Source organism: Eumetopias jubatus, unplaced genomic scaffold (genome assembly GCF_037043125.1).
Source record: "Eumetopias jubatus isolate StellerSeaLion01/CBP00866 unplaced genomic scaffold, mEumJub1_p1.0 scaffold_149, whole genome shotgun sequence".
NCBI classification, from domain to species: Eukaryota; Metazoa; Chordata; class Mammalia; order Carnivora; family Otariidae; genus Eumetopias; species Eumetopias jubatus.
The window spans coordinates 339934-356556 of NW_028274955.1; the positions used below are offsets into that span (position 1 = coordinate 339934).

Here is a 16623-nt window from a genome sequence, read left to right on the forward strand (position 1 = left end):
TTCCCCCATTGGCTGGATCTGGACTTGCCCTCTGGTGACCAGACTCATGTCTGCTGGTTGAGTGTGCTTATCCCCTATTTTAATGTAGTGCCCTCCTTCCCTGTGTGAGCGATTTACTAACCTGCCGGGTATGGGGCAGGCCCAGGGAAGTAGCCTTAGCGCCTATGCAAAAACATCAGTCTCAGAGGGGCTCAGCACACTTGCCTATAATGGGGGAGCTGCTGTCCTCACAGGGGGAGCAGGTAGTACCCTTAAAGGGGGACAAGCCATGGGACGTGGTTGGACAAGACTTTGAACCTTTTGGGGCCGAGGAGATGTAGACCTGGACCTGGAAGCTCACACCCTTGGATTCAAGCCTGGGGCCTAAGCAAGCCCCCTCTTCTTCCTGGTGTCATCTTTTGCCTTCCCTGTCCACGGGGTGGACCTGATTCCTGATGTGGCAGAGTTTGAGGGTGACCCCTCCTAGGAATACCAGTGGCTTACTGAGCACCATGTCAGCAGGATGCCCAGTAGCCTTCCAGGGAGGACCCTACAGGAAGTGGAGACAGGTCTGTGGGGGCCAGCGGCAGCCCACTCAGAGCAAAGTGGGATGGGTGGCCGGCCCTGCTGATTCTAGCCGCTCTGAAGACATAGAAATGAGGGCTGTGCCCAAAGGTGTTTCCTTCCTGGAAGGTGGGGATGGGATCTGCAGGGGGGGCGGCCAGTGGAGGGCACCTGCAGGGTTTGCCCAGGAGCTCAGCACAGGGGGAGTGTTCCTGGCTCCCGCATGCTGACTGTGGGGTTGCATGGGTTTCCAGCCTCTGAAGCCTCAGGCTCCCCTTTGGAAGAAAGGCTGCTGATGGCCCCCATCTCTGGGAACAGACATTGGGGAGGTCCTGCTGGCAGATTCCCTCAGGAAGGTCAGGAGGTGACTGTTGCTTAAAGCAGCCCAGGGCCTGCCCCCTTGAAGAAGGTGCACACGTCCATGGCCCCCAACTCTGGGGTCCTGCTGCCAGCCTCTGGCAGTAACCATTTTCCTGCCCTGTTCACTGCCCCTGTGGATGCATGGTCTTCCTGGAGCCGTTCCTTCAGACAGCAGAGAAGCACTACATGGAGGGGCGTGGGGTCACCTTCTAGGTTTTCACCAATCAGCCAGCTGCTGGGCCCCGTGTGCCCCTCTATGTAGGCCGTAGGGTGGTCGTCCTCATGGTGGACACAGGGTCACTTACTACATCTTCACCGATCAGCTGGTTGCTGTGCCCCTTGTGCCACTCTGGGAGGGCTGGAGGATGGTGGTCGTCGAGGTTCGCGGCATCCTGCTCTGGCAGGATGTGTTCATGCGGCACATAGCGATGATCAGCCGCTTCTGCGAGCAGCGCTTCCTCTGTGACGAGGATGACCTCGCGTGCACGTGGATGCAGGAATGAAGTTCTGGGACCATGTGGGCATGGAGATCCTGTCCCCCCTCTTTGGCACCCCACAGCTCGGTTTCTACTGGGCAGCCCATGAGGACTTTAGCTACGAGCGCTGGCCACAGTCCCAGACCCACATTCCCAGGTAACAGGGCAACTTTTACTACATGGGGGCCTTTTTTGGGGAATTGGTGGTGCACTTTCCCCGACTGACCTCGGCCTGTCACCAGGCGATGGTGGTCAACTGGGCCAATGGGATTGAGGCTGTGTGGCCCGATAAGAACCACCTGAACAGGTACCTGCTGGGCCACAGGGCCACCAAGGTGCTGTCCCCAGAGGACCTGTGGGACCCACGGCTGCTGAGCTGCCCCCCCCATCATTCCCCGGGTCATGAAGAAGCTGAGATCCATGGCTGTGCCCAAGAATCAACAGGACACCCAGAACTCATGAGGGGCTGTCCCCGGAGGAGCTGTGGGACCTGCGGTATTGGGCTGTCCCCTGAAGGGCCTGTGAGATCCGCAGCTGATGGGCTGGCCCCTGTCATGGAGAAGCTGAGATTTGTGGCTGTGCCCAAGAATCACCAAGACATCTGGAACTCACGAGGGGCTGCCCCCGTCTCCATCAGGGGGTGCTGCCTTGAGCGGACCGGTCAGAGCAGATTCCTACTTCTGTCCCCTTGAGGGAAACTGTGGAGCCCAGCACTGCTTGCACGGGCACGCCAGCGCCCCAACCAGCCCTGCGCACAGGAGGCCTGCCTGGGGGCACAAGTTCCTCTCTTTGTGGTCACTACATTTTGATCATTTCCGGGTCCTTTACAGCTCTGAACGGCTCCAGTTTTATGTCGGATGTTTTTCTGTGTCAAAGCTGAGCAACCATCTTAAAAAGAACAATTGAAGGAAAATGCTTTCTCCGTGGTTCTAAACAGACATCTCCTGTTGGGGCTGGGAGCAGCCCTGTAGCAGCCATGGAGCCAGAACGGGCGCTGGCCGGGTCTTCCCTCCCAGTCCTTACACCTCACCGCGACCATGGGGCTTCAGGGTCAAGGGTGCGCCGAGCCACCTCTCAGACCCCCAGTGCCCTCACCACCAGAGGCCTTGGCCGTGGTCACTAGCTCGGCCTCCAGGAGCATGGAGCCCTCTGGGCTATATAAGGTTCCTGCCTTGGTTTTATTTTATTTTTTTTATTGTTATGTTAATCACCATATATTACATCATTAGTTTTTGGTTCAGTGTTCCATGATTCATTGTTTGTTCATAACACCCAGTGCTCCATGCAGAATGTGCCCTCTTTACTACCCATCACCAGGCTAACCCATCCCCCTACCCTCCTCCCCTCTAGAAACCTCAGTTTGTTTTTCAGAGTCCATCATCTCACATGGTTCCTCTCCCCCTCTGACTTACTCCCCTTCATTCTTCCTCTCCTGTTATCTTGTTCTTTTTCTTTTTTCTTAAAATATGTTGCGTTGTTTCAGAAGTACAGATCTGTGATTCAACAGTCTTGCACAATTCACAGCGCTCACCATAGCACATACCCTCCCCAATGTCTATCACCCAGCCACCCCATCCCTCCCACCCCCCACCATTCCAGCAACACTCCGTTTGTTTCCTGAGATTAAGAATTCCTCATATCAGTGAGGTCATGTGATACATGTCTTTCTCTGATTGACTTATTTCACTCAGCATAACACCCTCCAGTTCCATCCACGTCGTTGCAAATGGCAAGATCTCATTCCTTTTGATGGCTGCATAATATTCCATTGTGTATATATACCACTTCTTCTTTATCCATTCATCTGTCGATGGGCATCTTGGCTCTTTCTACAGTTTGGCTATGGTGGACATTGCTGCTATAAACATTGGGGTACACGTACCCCTTTGGGTCCCTACATTTGTATCTTTGTGGTAAATACCCAGTAGTGCAATTCCTGGATCGAACGGTAGCTCTAATTTCAACTGTTTGAGGAACCTCCATACTGTTTTCCAGAGTGGTTGCACAAGCTTGCATTCCCACCAACAGTGTAGGAGGGTTCCCCTTTCTCCACATCCCCGCCAACACCTGTCGTTCCCTGACTTGTTAATTTTAGCCATTCTGACGGGTGTGAGGTGGTATCTCATTGAGGTTTTGATTTGGATTTCCCTGATGCCAAGCGATGTTGAGCACTTTTTCATGTGCCTGTTGGCCATTTGGATGTCTTCTTTGGAGAAATGTCTGTTCATGTCTTCTGCCCATTTCTTGATTGGATTATTTGTTCTTTGGGTGTTGAGTTTGATAAGTTCTTTATAGATTTTGGATACTAGCCCTTTATCTGATATGTCATTTGCAAATATTTTCTCCCATCCTGTCGGTTGTCTTTTGGTTTTGTGGACTGATTCTTTTGCTGTGCAAAAGCTTTTTATCTTGATGAAATCCCAAAAGTTCATTTTGGCCCTGGCTTCCCGTGCCTTTGGCGATGTTTCTAGGAAGAAGTTGCTGCGGCTAAGGTCGAAAAGGTTGCTACCTGTGTTCTCCTTTAGGATTTGGATGGACTCCTGTCTCACGTTTAGGTCTTTCAAGCATTTGGAGTCTATTTTTGTGTGTGGTGTAAGGAAATGGTCCAGTTTCATTCTTCTGCATGTGGCTGTCCAATTTTCCCAACACCACTTGTTGAAGAGACTGTCTTTTTTCCACTGGACATTCTTTCCTGGTTTGTCAAAGATAAGTTGACCATAGAGTTGAGGGTCCATTTCTGGGCTCTCGATTCTGTTCCATTGATCTATGTGTCTGTTTTTGTGCCAGTACCATACTGTCTTGATGATGACAGCTTTGTAATAGAGCTGGAAGTCCGGAATTGTGATGCCGCCAGCTTTGCTTTTCTTTTTCAGTATTCCTCTGGCTATTCGGGGTCTCTTCTGGTTCCATACAAATTTTAGGATTATTTGTTCCATTTCTTTGAAAAAAGTGGGTGGTATTTTGATGGGGATTGCATTGAATGTGTAGATTGCTCTAGGTAGCATTGACATCTTCATAATGTTGATTCTCCCAATCCATGAGCATGGAACGTTTTTCCATTTCTTTGTGTCTTCTTCAATTTCTTTCCTGAGTATTTTATAGTTTTCTGAGTACAGATCCTTTGCCTCTTTGGTTAGATTTATTCCTAGGTATCTAATGGTTTTGGGTGCAATTGTAAATGGGATAGACTCCTTGATTTGTCTCTCTTCTGTCTTGTTGTTGGTGTATAGGAATGCCACTGATTTCTGTGCATTGATTTTATATCCTGCTACTTGACTGAATTCCTGTATGAGTTCTAGCAGTTTTGGGGTGGAGTCTTTTGGGTTTTCCACATACAGTATCATATCATCTGCAAAGAGTGAGAGTTTGACTTCCTCTTTGCCGATTTGGATGCCTTTGATTTCTTTTTGTTGTCTGATTGCTGTGGCTAGGACTTCTAATACTACGTTGAATAGCAGTGGTGAGAGTGGACATCCCTGCCGCGTCCCTGACCTTAGGGGAAAAGCTCTCAGCCTTTCTCCATTGAGAATGATATTCGCTGTAGGTTTTTCATAGATGGCTTTTATGATATTGAGGTATGTACCCTCTATCCCTATACTCTGAAGAGTTTTGATCAAAAAAGGATGTTGTACTTTGTCAGATGCTTTTTCTGCATCTATTGAGAGGATCATATGATTCTTGCTCTTTCTTTTGTTAATGTATTGTATCACGTTGATTGATTTGCGGATGTTGAACCAGGCTTGCAGCCCAGGAATAAATCCCACTTGGTCGTGGTGAATAATCCTTTTAATGTACTGTTGGATCCTATTGGCTAGTATTTTGGTGAGAATTTTTGCATCCATGTTCATCAAGGATATTGGTCTGTAATTCTCTTTTTTGATGGGGTCTTTGTCTGGTTTTGGGATCAAGGTAATGCTGGCCTCATAAAATAAGTTTGGAAGTGTCCCTTCCATTTCTATTTTTTGGAACAGTTACAGGAGAATAGGTATTAATTCTTCTTGAAATGTCTGATAGAATTCCCCTGGGAAGCCATCAGGCCCTGGGCTTTTGTTTCTTGGGAGATTTTTGATGACTGTTTCAATTTCCTTAGTGGTTATAGGTCTGTTAAGGTTTTCTATTTCTTCCTGGTTCAATTTTGGTAGTTGATACATCTCTAGGAATGCACCCATTTCTTCCAGGTTATCTAATTTGCTGGCATAGTGTTGCTCATAATATGTTCTTATAATTGTTTGTATTTTTTGGTGTTGATGTGATCTCTCCTGTTTCATTCATGATTTTGTTGATTTGGGTCATTTCTCTTCTTTTTGATCAGTCTGGCCAGGGGTTTATCAATCTTGTTAATTGTTTCAAAGAACCAGCTCCTAGTTTCGTTGATCTGTTCTACTGTTCTTTTGGTTTCTAGTTCATTGATTTCTGCTCTGATCTTTATGATTTCTCTTCTCCTGCTGGGTTTAGGCTTTATTTGCTGTTCTTTCTCCAGCTCCTTTAGGTGTAGGGTTAGGTTGTGTATTTGAAACCTTTCTTGTTTCTTGAGAAAGGCTTGTATTGCTATATACTTTCCTCTCAGGACTGCCTTTGCTGTATCCCAAAGATTTTGGACAGTTGTGTTTTCATTTTCATTGGTTTCCATGAATTTTTTTAATTCTTCTTTAATTTCTTGGTTGACCCATTCATTCTTTAGTAGGATGCTCTTTAGCCTCCACGTATTTGAGTTCTTTCCAACTTTCCTCTTGTGGTTGAGTTCTAGTTTCAAAGCATTGTGGTCTGAAAATATGCAGGGAATGATCCCAATCTTTTGGTACCGGTTGAGACCTGATTTGTGACCTTGGATGTGATCAATTCTGGAGAATGTGCCATGGGCACTAGAGAAGAATGTGTATTCCGTTGCTTGGGATGGAATGTTCAGAATATGTCTGTGAAGTCCATTTGGTCCATTGTGTCATTTAAAGTCTTTATTTCCTTGTTGATCTTTTGCTTAGAGGATCTGTCCATTTCAGTCAGGGGGGTGTTAAAGTCCCCCACTATTATGTATTGTTGTCAATGTGTTTCTTTGCTTTTGTTATTAATTGCCTTATATAATTGGCTGCTCCCATGTTTGGGGCATAGATATTTACAATTGTTAGATCTTTTTGTTGGATAGACGCTTTAAGTATGATATAGTGTCCTTCCTCATCTCTTATTACAGTCTTTGTTTTAAAATCTAGTTTGTCTGATATAAGGATTGCCACCCCAGCTTTCTTTTGGTGTCCATTAGCATGGTAAATGGTTTTACCATTTTCAATCTGGGGGTGTCTTTGGGTCTAAAATGAGTCTCTTGCAGACAGCATATGGATGGGTCTTGTTTTTTAATCCAATCTGATAGCCTGTGTCTTTTGATTGGGGCATTTAGCCCATTTACATTCAGGGTAACTATTGAAAGGTATGAATTTAGTGCCATTGTATTACCTGTAAGGTGACTGTTAACTGTCTGTTGTCTGTGTTCGTTTCTGCTCTTTGCTGCTTTTAGGTTCTCTCTTTGCTTAGAGGACCCCTCTCAATATTTCTTGGAGGGCTGGTTTCGTGTTTGCAAATTCCTTTAGTTTTTGTTTGTTCTGGAAGATTTTTATGGCTCCTTCTATTTTCAATGATAGCCTAGCTGGATATAGTATTCTTGGCTGCATATTTTTCTCGTTTAGTGCTCTGAAGATATCTTGCCAGTCCTTTCTGGCCTGCCAGGTCTCTGTGGATAGGTCTGTTGCCAATCTAATGTTTCTACCATTGTAGGTTACATATCTCTTCTCCCAAGCTGCTTTCAGGATTTTCTCTTTGTCTCTGAGACTCGTAAGTTTTACTATTAGATGTCGGGGTGTTGACCTATTATTATTGATTTTGAGAGGGGTTCTCTGTGCCTCCTGGATTTTAATGCCTCTTTCCTTCCTCACATTAGGGAAGTTCTCTGCTATAATTTGCTCCAATATACCTTCTGCCCCTCTCTCTCTCTCTTCTTCTTCTGGGATCCCAATTATTCTAATGTTGTTTCGTCTTATCGTATCACTTATCTCTCGAATTCTGCCCTCGTGATCCTGTAGTTGTTTCTCTCTCTTTTTCTCAGCCTCTTTATTTTCCATCATTTGGTCTTCTATATCGCTGATTCTCTCTTCTGCCTCATTTATCCTAGCATTTAGTGCCCCCATTTTTGATTACACCTCATCAATAGCCTTTTTAATTTCGATTTGGTTAGATTTTAGTTCTTTTATTTCTCCAGAAAGGGTTTCTCTAATAACTTCCACGCTCTTTTCAAGCCCAGCTAGTATCCTTAAAGTCATGATTCTGAACTCTAGGTCCGACATCGTACTATGGCCGTATTGAGTAGGTCCCTGGCTGACGGTACTACGTCTTGTTCTTTTTGCTGAGGTGATTTCGTTCGTCTTGTCATTTTGTCCAGAGGAGAATAGATGAATGAGAGAACAAAATGCTAACAGGTTTACAACGTCCCCAGCAAATATACTGTATACAAATCAGAAAAGACCTGAAACCAGGGGAAAAGAAAGGAAAAGAAAGAAAAAAGAAAGAGAAAAAGAAAAAAAAGAAAAAGAAAGATAAAAACAAAAACAAAACAATACAAAAAAGGCAGAATATGATCAAATATGATCAGGCTAGTGCATAGATCAGTGCCACACACTAGATTTTGGGCGTATTTTGGTCTGTTAGAAAAAAGTGCCTTCTAAAATTTTAAAGGAAGAAAGACATATATGTACAAAATAAGGGTTGATAGAATGAAGGGATGGAAGATGACTGTAAAGATGAAAATTATAAAAGATTTTATAAAAGGACTTGGTAAGATAAGTTGTTTGAAAAAAGAAAGAAGATTTAAGAAAAAAAAAAGGAAAAAGGCAGAGAATGTGATCAGGCAGGAGACTAGAACAAAGCCATACACTAGTGATTTAGGGTATATTTTGATCTGTTAGAAGAAACTGTACCTCAAAATTTTAAAGAGAGAACTTATACATATATGCCAAAAATAAGGGTAACTACTATGAAGGGATAAAATATGACTCTAAAAATGAAAAATAAAAAATGTTTTTTTTTCTTTAAAAAAAGGGATTTATAAGATGTTGGTTGAAAAAGGGAAAAAGAAAAATAAAGAAAAACAGTCAACAAAAATTAACTTTGATGAAATAATGAATCATGGTAAAAAAAAAAAAAAAGCCATGAATCTATGTGCAGTATTCCCCTAGCGCTGGAGTTCTCCTATTCTCCTTGATCGATCAACTTGGTCTTGGCTTGCTGGCTGTTTGTGCTGATCTTCTGGGGGAGGGGCCTGTTGCTGTGGTTTCCAAATGTCTTTGCCGGAGGCGGAATTGCCCCGCCCTTGTCGGTCCGGGCTAAGGAAGCTGCTCCGGTTTGCTCTCAGGAGCTTTTGTTCCCTGCAAGCTCTCGGTACAGATTTGGAGGACCAGGGCAGAAATGGTGGCCTCCCAATCTCCACTCGGAAGAGCTGAGAACTCGGGGCCCCGCTCCTCAGTGTGCCCCCAGAGAAAAGCAGTCACTTCCGTATCCCCGGTCTCCGGCCGCACTCCGTGCTCACCCGGCCTGTGATCGAGCGTTGCTATCTCTGGCACCCGACCCCGCGTGGAGTCTCCAAACCCAGCAGATCCCTGCAGTGCGTTCCCGCACCGCTCCTCCCCGGGAAGGAAGGGGAGTCTCCCCGGATCTGCTGCTTGTTGGGTCCCTGCTGGGGGAGCCGTGCCCCGACTGGGCCGCAGATCACAGTTTATGGCAACCCCGAGCTGAGAGCCCGCGACTCTGCTCCGTCTCTGCAGCCAGCTTCCCCGCTCTGATACCTGGGAGCTCTGGCGCACTCAGGCACCCCCGGTCTCTCTGTGACCCCAAGGGTCCTGAGACCACACTGTCCCGGGAGGATTCCACCCCCCACTTAGCCACTGCAGCGACGTCCCTCCGCGGAGCCAACTTCTAAAAGGTCCAATTTTGTGCTCCGCGGCTCTATCACTTGCCAGAAGCCGCCGGCAGAGGCCCCTCCCCCGCCGTCTATCCTCCCGAATATCGCCTCGGATTCACTTCTCTGCACGTCCTACCTTCCAGTAAGTGGTCGTTTCTCTGTTCAGAGAGTTGTTGCTACTCTCCTGTTCGATCTCCTGTTGAGTTCGTAGGTGTTCAGAATGGTTTGATCCCTATTCAGCTGAATTCCTGAGACCAGACGAAATCTAGGTCTCCTACTCCTCCGCCATTTTGCTCCGCCCCCCTGCCTTTGTTTTAAATGGCTATTTCTGTGCTGGTGTTTGTGAAATGTGGGCACTCGCTCTGTCTGGATGCGCATCCCTTTGGGATTCCTCAGTGCTAACCAGTGGGTTTACACTTGTGCACTTTCTCTGGACCAGCTGCCTGCACTGTGTCTTAGCAAGCACTTACTGAGCTCAGTCACCCAACAAGGGGCAGAGCATGAGAGCAAGAACTAAGATACAGGCTCCCTGCTCCTGGGCCCTCCAGGGACTCGCGATGGCCCCGACTTCCTGACTCACTTCTTTTGTATTGTGCTATAATGGACATACAGCTGATACCATGAAGCGTGTTTCAGTGGTAATAAGTATATTCCCTGTTCTGCACCGGCTACCTCCATCCATCGCCACAACATTTTCATCATCCCAAACTGAAACTCTACCCACGAGACACTAACCCCCTTTCCCCTTCCCCAGCCATGGCACCCAGCAGCTCCTTCGACCTCTGTGAACGGGAGTGCTCTCCATCCCTCACAAGTGGGGTCCTCCGGTGTCGGTCCTTTTGGGACTGGCTTATTTCACGTGGCATAATGGCCTCAAGGTCTGTCCCTGTGAGTCTGAACCTGACCCATTTTTCCCCCAAAAGTGTGCCTCAGCGCTCTCCTGTCTAAGCCGAACCTCCTCAGTCCCCTCTACTCCCCTCACCTTCTTCCTCAGCCTGAAGATGATCCCAGCCAGTCTGCAGCTTTGAAGACCTGTTCAGTCCGGATGCCAGGCACATACCCTGGGGGCCTCGGGCCTCACCCATACCCCATCTGTCCACTTCAGGTGCCTGACCCCCTCCCCCAGCTGACCAACTGCACCTCCCACAGGTGTCCCCATCTCAGGAGAGGGAAACACCAAGTCCAGACCCTTGGAGTCCTCTGGGATTTCTTGCTTGCTACCAACTCTCCCAGCAGTGAAGTGGCTACTGGAGGACATTCAATGTCCAAAACATTTAAAGGCATACATGAGTCTCTGCTGCCTAAGGCAATGGATAACAGTTGGGGCAAAGAGAAACCAAACAGAATCACAGTAAGAAAGGATAGTTAATGAAGAGCTTTAGGGAAGAAGGGTCTGGAAGCTCTGACTGCCCCTACCTGACCTTCAGGTGCTCCTCAGTTACTCCTGTGCCTCTGGTATCTTCCTGGAACCCTGACATGCCTGTTTTCAGACAGCTCGTCCAGCAGTACCCTCAGATTGTGGGAGGCGGATTTGATGGAATCCATAGTGTGTCCTGCTGCCCCACCGGGATCGTTTTTTGAAGTTGCATCTTCCGGGCCATCTGAAGAGCCAAGACTGTGGGTCTGTGGCCTGGAGGGATTCTGAGCAGAACTGGTGGGATGGGAGGGCTGCAAGGCCCAGAGGCAGGTTTCCAGAAAGCCGACTGGGGTCCTCGGCATCCTACCGATTTTGAATCAAAGCCCTGAGTTCTTTAAAATGCCAGCAATGTTACAGCATGGGCCAGAAAAGCAAATGTCCCTGTGCACCCAACTCCACCTAAAATATTGGGCATTTCTTGTCACTTGACCTGAGGTCAAAGGATTGGGAGTCGGGGCTTGAGGAGGGTCCTGGGCCAAACTTCGTATTTGGGGGACAAAGGCCATCCAGACAAGCTTGTGCTGAGCCTGAGGAGGGGGTCTGTGTGGAGACACCAGCTGCAGGCACCGCTGTCCACGGAGGCCCTCTCAGTCTGCCCCAGTGCACCTCCTGCTGGGGGAGAGCCTGCCCCCACCTCTCTGCCTGAGGGCTCTCTCCTGCACCAGGTGCCTCCTCTCCTGCCAGCCATTGCCATCCTGCAGCCTGGGAGGGTGGCTACCCCGAGTTCCTCTAGCTGCTGTGGGAGCACCTGCCCCCTCCTCTCTGCTTGAGGATTCTCTCTTGCACCAGGTGCACCTACTCCCCTCTCGTCAGTGTCAGCCTGCAACCTCGGAGGGTGGCTACCCTGACAACCTCCAGCCCTGGGGACAGAACTGGTGTGGGTGAGATGTGGTCTCCCAGCAGGCCTGAGCGCCAGGTCCCCACAGTGCTCCCTCTCCTCCTGCAGGCTCACTGTGCCACATCCTCCCTCAGTCTCCCTGGGCCCAAGTCTTCCTCTGTTCATGGACAATCCTTGACCCAGGCTCCACACGCTGGGACTGGGAGCAGGTCGTCTGGACCTTCTGGACTCTCGCTTCCGTGCCCGTGACATGGGCACAGTCCGGCCTCACAGACTGCTCAGAGGAGACGTAGCGCAGGAAGAAGCAGGCCACTGCAAGGGAGATGGCTAGTGACCCCAGTAGGAGCACACATTCCTTGCAAAAAGCACAGGGCTCACAAGACCCAGCGTGGGATGTGGGTGTCAGACCAGGGAGCACAGAGAGTCCTGGAGGGGGAGGCCCTGGAGGGGAGGTCATGGAAGGGTCCCAGAAGAGGCAGGAGACAAGGAAGACGACAGGACAGGACTTCCCAAAGAGGCTGATGGAAGGATCAGCGAATCGCAGAGACCCATGGAAAACTCAGAGGCCCTGGAGATGTTGCCTGAAACGCTATCATTTGGTCCGAAAAGTTGGGTCACAACACCGCAGTCGACACTGGATAATTTACTCTTTGTTGTTTCAAGGAATCAGTAGGTACCTGCCAGTAGAACTCACATTGCATGAAGTCTAGGATATACTTACTTTTCATTACTTTTCAGGACTAGATTTTTCTAGAGGAAGCGCTAAGCATGGGTCTTCCATTCTTTGCATTGTACAACTGTCCTCTGTTTTCAGGAGCCGATTCCTGATGCTCATCACCACTGCTAATCCTGAGGACTGCCCCCATCACCTCCCACAGTGGACATGACCATGTGTGTTGGGGGGTGCTCACTGAAGAAACCTCAGTGCTCAGTACACAGCAGGGACCCCAGATCCTCTGCTGAATGAAGGAGGAAGGAGAGAGGGTTGGAGGTGGGGAATGAATGAGGGAGAGAATGAATGAGGGAGGGAGTAAATCCACAGAAGCTGGGTCCATAAATCAGGAGTCCTTATTTGGGGTAAGGTCCTAGGGCATCACAGCCCGCCCGGGCCCTAGATGGTGGCTCAGGGCACGTCCATCTGTCCTCCCAGTGCTGACCTTCCTTCTCCTTGCACCCGCTGTCATCCTGGATCCTCTCCCCCTCCTCCTCAAACAATTCTCAATGTTCCCAGGGGCAGGGTGGCAGGAGGGTTGGGTCTTAGGAGGGGCTTCCCAGATCCTGTGCCTCGGATGACACCGGGACAGTAGCTGCAGGGCATTCTATCATGAGAACTGGGACCATGGATCCCATCCATCTCCTTGGGCATTAGTGTTGTTCCATTTCCTGCTCTCTCCACCACCGCTGTGATGAACACTCCTGACAATACGTGTGTGAAAAACCGAGCCAGAGTTTCCGGGGCTGAGTCCGAGGCTGAGGATTGGTGCACCTGTGGCCTGGGATGGATGCTGCTCACTGTTCTCCCAGACAGGGGTGCCTGTCACCGTTCTCTCCAGGGGACCTCTACTTCCTCACATTCTCCCCAGGCCTGCTGGTCCCCAGACCAGACACCTGCCAGTCTGAGGGTGACCAGCACTGCCTCCATATGGTTTCCTTTGCCAGAGCCCTTCCCCAGGAGCTCCCACATCTCTGACACATATTCCGTGTGTGTCTATCTTTCTGCCTTGGATTTGCATGTGTTTGGTCTCCGTACCTGTGGAACCCAGTGACTGGGATCGTGGTTTGGAGCAGATTCAGGTGAAACCTTTCTCTGGCCTTGGGTTGTGAGCAATGCTTTTGCCCTTTGTGGTGTATCTTCCAACTTTCTGCATTTCCCTGGTTTCTGTGTGGGTCCCAGGAGGAACGAGCACTGTCCTGTCTGGGGTCAGGCTGTGGTGTCCCAGCAGGACCAGGGGTCTCGGCCCCGAGATTGTGCCCATAATTCCTAAAGTGGCCTCTTTGATTACATATGATGTGTAATCCATTGGGGATTTCAGTATCAAATAAGGGAAATTTTATGAAAAACACAGAAGAAAAGGAGTCCCCTTTGAAAATAGGGGGCAGACACAAAGGCCCTTATTGTGTGATTCCAATTACAGAAACATCAGGAATAGGTAAAGGAACAGAGAGAGAAAGCAGCTTAGGGGTTGTCAGGGTCTGGCTGGGGGAGAAAAGTGCAGGGAGGGCTTCTGGTTCGGGGACTCCTTTGGGGAATGATATATTCTGCGGCAATGTTCTGGGGTGTGGTGGCACAGCGTTGGGCATGTACATAATTCTCATGACCTGTTCAATTGAAAACAATTAATTTTATTTAAAACAAATAATAAACAGTATATAGGACATGGAAGGATAAAAAAAGAGTTAATATGTACCAGAGAGAAAGAACACAGGGGGAGGGGATGAAACAATCAGGCGGGGTCTCAGGTTCCGGCGATGGAAGTAAGGATAATTGTACAAGGAGCTCTCCCTGCAGGGCTGTGGGCTCTGGATGTGGCCGTGGGAGCCCTGCAGGAGCAGGAGTAGGGGCAGGGTGAGGGGCAGGGTCAGGGGTAAGAGCAGGGGCAGGGGCAGGGGCTAGGGGAGGGACAGGGTCAGCAGTAGTGGCAGGTGCAGAATCCAGGGCAGGAGCAGGGACAGGATCTGGGTCAGGGGCAGGAACGGGACCACTGGTAGGGGCAGGGGAAGGGGCAGCGGCTCTGGTAGGAGTACGGAGAGGGGCAGGAGCAAGGGTAGGATCTGGGTCAGGGACAGTGGCTCTGGCAGGGGCAGGAGCAGGAACAAGAGCACAGGCAGGGGCAGGGGCTGGGGCAGGGGCAGGGGCTGGGGCAGGGGCAGAGGCAGGGGTAAGGGAAGGGGCAGGAGCCGGGTCAGGACCTGGGTCCGAGGCAGGGGCAGGGGCTGGGGTGGGGGAATGGGGAGTGGCAGGAACTGTAGCAGGGGCAGGGGCAGGGGTTGGCGCAGGAGCAGGTGCCAGTTTTTCCTGGACAGTGCCAGGCTCTCCGTGGGCAGGTGCCGGTCACCTGCCGGCTCCTGGTCTCCTCCTGAAATCACTGCAGGCACAAGCCCTCCCTCCAAATCTGGCTCTAGCTCCTCAGGTGGTGGAGCAGTGGTGAGAGGAGAAAAGCTCACCCACATGCCTGCTTTCTGCGGGCCTTTGCGGGGACAGAGCCCAGGCCAGGGTCTCCCAGAGAAGCCACAGCCGGAAGGAACCCTCACGGGGACGTCTCCCCAACTGCAGTCCACCGCTGTGTGCTCTGTGCCCAGGCGTTGCTCCTGGCCCCACACCAGCCTCTGAGGGCTCCTCCCTGTGGGGCCAGCACCGACCTATCCCCACACACCACAAACACCCAGCCCTAGCCTTCTCACCCTCGGCCTTGGCCTCCGTGGGCTCTGGCTACTGGACCACTGTCCGGTGGACAACCACCTGGGACAGTGGTCTGGGTGGTGTAGGAGGTCTTCCACTACAATCCCCAGCACCTGCTTCTGGGGACCCCTGTGGGGTCACCCCCTCTGTTGAGGAGATGGAGGGCATGTCCACCAGCGTGTCCCACTCCATGTCCCCCGGGGCCTTCTGCAAAGACAGGGACCAGTAGCTGGCCCTGAGGCATCACAGACCTGCCCGACCATCCACACTGTCCTCCTGCCCAGTCCCCCTGCTGCTTCCAGATCAGACACAGACCTGTGCGTGCACAGCCCTGCATCCAGGATGCAATGATCCATCCCTGCATGGCTATCGGGATACACCTCGGGCAGAACGGGCAGTGCCCGCACACCCTATCCCACACAGCCAGCCTTGACCTTGAACATGATCTGCCCACTGGGTATCTGAATCCTCATCAGCCTGCTCCTGCTCGGGGTGGCCCCACCCTGCATGACCCCTCTTTACACATACATACACACACACGCACACACACACACAGACACACACCCCCATCCACACACGTGCACCCACACACACACTCACACACAGACACACGCACGCACACACACAGACACACACAGACACACACACACGGAGGGCACCTGGGGCTACACAGGTCATCAGAGTGAGTGGGGCTGGGTGGCTGGCTTTGGGCCTCCTGGTGTCACCTTTCTGTCCTTCCGGGGAAATGGCCAAAGGCGGTGGGGAGCCCTGACATGAAATCCACAGCGGGGGACAGCGTCTGCAGGGCGCGCTTTCTTCCGCCTCCAGCCTCCGGACCTTGGAAAGCAACATGCGAACATCTTGGTTTGAAGATCTCCAATGAAACGACCTGGGCAGGTAGCTGTCTGTGGAATGTGGGTGCCTGGTTATCAGGGTTCCAAATTCTGTTGAGCTCTGTTGTCAGGGAAGTGAGGTCACCACTGCTTGGGGTCCTTTTACCCAAATTACTCCTCACACAAGAGCCCCCCGAGTGCCCCCCTCCCCCAGCTGCTCAATGCTCATCTTCCCCCCATGCCCCATCCACACAGTGACACCCACACAGCCCACCCACAGCCCCCGGGAGCCCTGGGTGCAGCTGGTGTCTCTGCTGTGATGGCTCAGAGCTGGGTTCAGACCTGGTTCCTGTGCATGCCCAGAGCTGTGACCCTGGACAGACCCTGTGCCTCTCAGGGCCTCCCCAGGTTCCCCATGTGCACATCGGGGTATTCTGGCTTCTACTTCTAGTTACACCATTGGGGATAGGACCTCTACACATGTTCCATACCTGCCTTCACAGGAGGCTGGTGCATACTTGGCAATGCAACGATGAGCCAGGAGCTGGGCTTGGCATGGAACACAGCTCAGAGGGGCTTGGGTCTGCTCTGGGATCCAGGCAAAGCCACCCCCCTCCTGCTTGTGTCCCAGCCCCGGTGGGAAGTAGTAATGAACTGATTCTGACCTTGTCATCTCACAACACAGACTTCCAGGGGCTCCCATTAGGGTTAGGCTCAGGTCCCAGGGCCTCGTCTGTGCCCGTGTGCTGGGCAGTCCCCACAGTGGCTCCTGGCACCCCTGAGTCCTGGTCACACATCTCTGTGGAATCCCCTCCCC

General features: G+C 50.7%; 1 pseudogene; it reads left to right on the forward strand.

Annotated features, from left to right (window-relative positions):
• Nucleotides 1-209: 209 nt before the first annotated feature.
• On the forward strand, nucleotides 210-10431 carry LOC148161565 (histo-blood group ABO system transferase-like; annotated as a pseudogene).
• The last annotated feature ends 6192 nt before the right edge of the window (nucleotides 10432-16623 follow it).